This window comes from Dipteris shenzhenensis, chromosome 29 (genome assembly GCF_047967505.1).
Source record: "Dipteris shenzhenensis isolate YYH24624 ecotype China chromosome 29, Dip_SZ_1.0, whole genome shotgun sequence".
In the NCBI taxonomy this organism is placed as follows: Eukaryota; Viridiplantae; Streptophyta; class Polypodiopsida; order Gleicheniales; family Dipteridaceae; genus Dipteris; species Dipteris shenzhenensis.
The window spans coordinates 21,462,198-21,468,257 of NC_141624.1; positions in this window are offsets into that span (position 1 = coordinate 21,462,198).

Consider the following 6,060-nt stretch of genomic DNA (forward strand, 5'->3'; position numbering starts at 1 on the left):
CCCCCTCCCCCCTCCATCTCCACCTCCCCCTCCCCCCTCCATTTCCACCTCCCCCCCCCCCCCCTTCTCCCTCCCCCCTCCATCTCCACCTCCCCCTCCCCCCTCCATTTCCACCACCCCCTCCCCCCTCCATTTCCACCTCCCCCTCCCCCCTCCATCTCCACCACCCCCTCCCCCTCCCCCCTCCATCTCCACCACCCCCTCCCCCTCCATTTCCACCTCCCCCTCCCCCCTCCCCCCTCCATCTACACCACCCTCTCCCCCTCCATTTCCACCTCCCCCTCCCCCCTCCCTCTACACCACCCCTTCCCCCTCCCCCCTCCATCTCCACCTCCCCCTCCCCCTCCCCCCTCCATCTCCACCATCCCCCTCCCACACCACCACCTCCCCCTTTCACTCTCTCTCTTTATTTCTCTCTCTATTACTCCCCCTTTCTCTCTCTATCTCTCTCTTTCTCTCTCTCTCTCTCTCTCTCTCTCTCTCTCTCTCTCTCTATCTCTCTCTCTCTCTCTCTCTCAATCTCATTCTCTCTCTCACTCTCTCTCTAACACACTCTCTCTCTCTTTCTCCATGAGTGCTATTCAGCTAGCACGGAATCCGATCTTTCATGCAAAGACCAAACACATTGAGGTCAGGTACCATTTCATCAGGGAGGTACTTGAGGACAAGCACATAGAGCTTGTCAAGGTTTATACAGATGATAACCCTACAGATATGCTGACGAAGAGTGTATCTAATTAGCAGTTTAAGTATTGTCATGTATTGATGGGCATTGGATAGTATGCTCACTCGTTGTTCTCCCTTAAAGGCACATTGTCCTTTAAGTGGGAGGTTGTGGGGGTTCAAGGTCACTGTGCCTTTACCTCGGTTATGTACAATACTCAAACACATATATAAATGAATGAAAAAGAAGATTAGGGTGTTCTGCACCCACCAAAACTTGTGGCTCTCTGTTTCTCTCTCTCCCTCTTCTGTTCTTGCTTCCATTGAGAGCACTCTCAAATCTCACCTACTTCCCTATGAATCTAGGCTTTGAAGTCTTCAAACACAACATCACACATGCTATTGTGCACACAATGGTATGGTCTGATCAAAAATTCGATGCACGTACAAAAAATTTATTTGTGTCACACAGCATGGTCACAGGCGGTCACACCTTTGTCACGAACAGAGAGTGTCATATTAAATTTTGAATTTCTCACTCATTTTAGATTAAATGTTATTGAAACTTTGTAGGCCATCTCTTTACATTATGTAGAGCTTAACTTGATTTATTTGTAATTTTTTGAATGGCTTATCTAATTATAAATAATTATTTACAATAAATAAATTCATAAAATATGTGCATTTTAGTAGCACACTACTTTTTTTAGTATTTTGAATAATTAAGCAAATCCAAGTCGGTGAAAGGTTAGTAGGCACATAAGGGTGTGTGGTTCAATCATCAAATCCCAAATCCAACGGTTAGATTTAGGGAGATTGAAGTTTAATTTTTACTTTAACTCCTTAGAGGATCAACAAAGAATATTAAAAATAAATCTATTAATTCTTAAACATGATTAAACATTTCAAAAATTTCAATATTTTAGTCCTCCACTGATGAATAAGAGGAAAAATTTTTGGTTAAATTTGAGTAAGGGAAGGGTACATTATGACCTCCACAAGTGAAATCCCCCTTTTGTGGGGGAAAAGGGTCACCCAAGCCTAATACCAACGCAAGGTAGGCTTGGTATTAGGCTTGGTGAGGTAGGTTTAGAGCATCATCCATCCTAGTGGCAAGCCTTTGGGATGTGCATGCTGCCCATGTGGAACGCTGAGTCGTCTATTTTTGCCTTGTTAGCATGCAACTGTTAGCATGCAACGTAGTTAGACTGGATGGTGCCATGTCATCAAGGAGATGTGACGTCACTCATTGCCATGTCACCTTAGATTGCCACAAGTGCTGCCACATCAACCACATGTGCCAACTCACCATTCCACATCATAGGAACTCTTGGAGCCATGTCATCACACCTTGCCACCTTGGCATACCTCGTCAACACTGCCACATCACCAATCCCTCTGCCTCAGTTTGCCATGTCAATCTACCACCTCATGAATGCCAACTCATCATGCCACATCACATTTCCACATCATGGAAGAGCCTCATATATTCCACACCATATTGCCACATCATCAACATGCATGGTGCCACGTCAGCCACATGTATACACATCATGCTGAAGGCGAGCCACATCATCAACATGCATGGTGAGGTTATACATGCATGTGATTTGAGTGCATAAAGCTTTTTGAATTTTAAACATGGAGGCATGGAGGCATGGCAATTACCTCAATCAAGGTATTTGGAACGCTTGAATTTTAAACATAGCAAATACCATGATCGAGGTTTTTGGAAGTGGCAAATTATCATGGTTTATCAAGTAATCAACACTTCAATTTAAAACATAGAATACCACGATCGAGGTTTTTGGAAGTGGAAAATTATTATGGTTTATCAAATAATCAATGCTTGAATTTTAAACATAGAGACACGGCAAATACCACGATAGAGGTATTTGAAAGTGGCAAATTATCATGATTTATCAAATAATCAACGCTTGAATTTTTAACATAGAGGCATGGCAAATACCACTATCGAGGTATTTGAAAGTGGAAAATTATCATGGTTTATCAAATAATCAAATTGTCATGGTTTATGACCATGATCGAGGTATTTGGAAGTGGCAAAATAATCAAATTATCATGGTTTATCACATAGGTTATTCTCAAATTGCATTCACAAAAATATTAATCAAGATAGGCACATATGTTATGTGAACATTAAACTGAAATAAAATCAAACATTGAAAATATTCAAAATTAACATTGGATTCCATGTATATATAATATGATTAAAATCAACTTATTTCAATAGACCACAAAAATTAGTTTCAAAACAAAATCAAAGTAAATTTTAGTAGCCACTTATTTTCAATCTTAGCAACTTCTCCACCAATAATAATCAAAAGAAATTTGGTGGATGAGTGCATGCTTTCTATGAGACACCACATTTTGGTTCCGTTTCACCCATTCTTAGCCATTCTTGCCTCCCTATCACTTTGTCACACCTTCCATCCTACTTTCATTGAGAATGGGTTCTCAAAGCTGTAGAGCTAGTAGACGTGAAAGATGTAGGAACCCCCCCCCAAATCTTGTTGGCAAGGAGCATAAGCAGAAGGCTCACGAGCACAAGAGAGCCTCTAGATCTAGAGCTCACGCTGCCACCACCAATCCACCTCCACCTCTACATCCCACCTCCACCTCCACCCCCACCCCCACCGCCACCTCCATTGTCCCCCCCTCCACATCCTCATTCGCTCCCCTACCTCCAGCCTCCCCCCTTCCCCTAGCCACCGACATTTTGCCCTCCACCTCTACCTCTTCCCCCTCCACCCTCCCCCCTCCCCCTCCCCCTCCCCCCTTCCCCTTGGTGCCTCCCTTCCCCCCTCCACCCTACCATCTCCCATTGATTCCCTTGCCCCACCTTGCAATAGCAGTGTTGCTTCACGATGCGACTTGCCAAAGTCCACTATCCGTCGTCATACTAGCAAGATTATGCAGTATTCTTTTAATGACCTTATGCCAGCTTCGTAGTTTGCTCTTCTCACGTCCCTGATTGATCACCCTAACTTGGTAGAGTGTAGTGCATAGGAACTCCAGTGATGCCTTGGCAGCACGTCGTGCTATTGTGGCTGCCATTAGTAGACCTCATATGATAGGCCATGTGCGTACCGCTTCACGTCATCTTCAGATTGCACTGCACACATTGCGAGTAGGCATGATTAGGAGGCAAAGTCTAGAGGATAGTGAGACTGATGCTCTTTGGGTTTTGAGTGGTCATGCACCTCGCAGCAATCAATTGTTGGATGATTCCACTAGGTCCTTCATACAGCAATTCTAGGAGGAGCATTGCAGAGCATCCCCGGTGTTCAAGAAGGCATTGTGGAAGAGGGTGTCACACGGTGTGTAGATTGAGCATGGTGCATGTTTTTTGGAGTGTACCTAGACTGAGTTGTGCACTCAGTTTGTAGAGGCGCACCCGAAGTTCAGGATTGGGCAGAGGTCATTTGAGCGATGTAGGCCATGGTTTGTGCAATGCTCTCAGGAGCGTGACATGTGCTATTGTCACCACTATGTGGATTTTGGATTGATATATGATGTATTCCATTCCCTTAATGGTCATAGGGGAGTGGTTTCTACTAGCCCTCGTAACTTCATTCATTCCATATTGTGTACACGAGATGGCAATGCTTTATTCCACTCCCTTGATTGTGTGGAAGGCAGGTGTACTTTGTGTGGTGACTTTGCTAGAGTGCCACAAATTGCACTAGATACTTGTGACATGCAAATGGTTCGTTGGCAGTAATATGGGTACAGTACCCTGACATTAGATGGTGGTGCACAGTCGAGGAGGTTCCAGCTTGTGGGGAAGGAGACTCCACGTATTGTATTCATTGACAATTTCTAAGGGAAGTTGTACCACTGCATACACCACTCGCACACTGCGAAGTGGGAGGATCGTCAGTTCCATGCATGTTTGAGCACATTTCCTATACGGGTGGTTGTCTCAGTGGTGGACTTTGCGGAGAATTATACCTTTGCACCACAGCATGAGATCCAATCGAAGTATTATTTCTCCGAACAGGTGACGTGTGATTGAGTTATTGGTTTTTTTATGCCCTCATTATATTAAATTATTTCAATAGTCATTTATTTTTTTCGTGCCATTTTGCAGGTTGTTATATTTGTGCACATTAGCTACCGTCATGCATAGGCTCATGTGAATGGCATTGATAACACCATGGACTAATGCGTCATTGTGTGAGAGTATCACTTCTACATTAGCGATGATCGATCATATGATGCCCATTTTGTGCAGCACTACCTTACTTTGCATGATAGTTTCTTAAGGGATCGTAGTGTCACATGGTAGCGGCGTTGGATCTGGTCAGACGGTTGTGGTGGTCAGTTCAAATCTGCCAGACAGTTTTATTGGTTCTATAGATGGCACCGTGAGACAGGCACTCCGATCACATGGAGCTACTTCGAGACAAGGCACGATAAGGGAGAGCACGATGGTGTAGGTGCTTGCGTGAAGCGTGCTTTGCATCGATACCAGTTGCGTCACAATGTCGATCGCTTCAAGGATGCACATGATGTGGTGCGGTGGTGTAGCCAGCACTTATCCACTAGTGCTATCTCCTCGTTTCAGTCATGTGATGATAGGGTGGTGAGCCAGTATTTTTGGTGCATGGACATTGGGAGTATTGGTCGGTCTAGGCCATTTGATTGTCGTTCGGTGTCTAGCATTCTTGATTTCCATTCCATCAGAAGCATAGGTGAGTCTGACCCCACAATCTTTTCTCGGCGGTTTGCATGTTTCTGCTCCGCATGCATTGATGATGATTGGGGAGGGTGCTCCATGATACCATGGGCTAATCCATGGGCACGGTGAGTGCTTTCTCCCTTCTAGCTTTTGGAGGAGGTCCATGATGATTAGGATGTAGGCTTCAATTCCTCTAAAGATTACAACCAGCTTACAGATATGTTGCGTATTGGTGATATCTTCACGGTCATTGCTCTGGAGGGCAATGAGTAGGGTGTGGACTATTACTTGTGATGCTCTATGGTGAAGAGTGTGCTGAATGAGGATACATTGGATGGGCATGGAATGCACTTCGATGCTCATAGCATGATCGTAGGTGGCTACTATTTTCAGCAGATATAGAGGTGTGGTTGTTATATTGAGTTCTAGGAGTACATGGTGGATCATGAGGCATACGTGTATTCTCATCTTGTTGTTGTGATCAAGATTACTTTGAGTCATGTTCACACTCGCAAGGCGACGTCCACTCCACGATGGTGCCTTGTAGTGGAGGATCACGAAAGCATACTTGTGACTATTAGCATGAGAGCCGATCCTGAAGAGTAGCACATTACATATCATAGTTTTGGGGATCATCAGTTGATTAGATAGATTTTTATTGGGTATCACTAGTTGATTACATATTTTTGTAT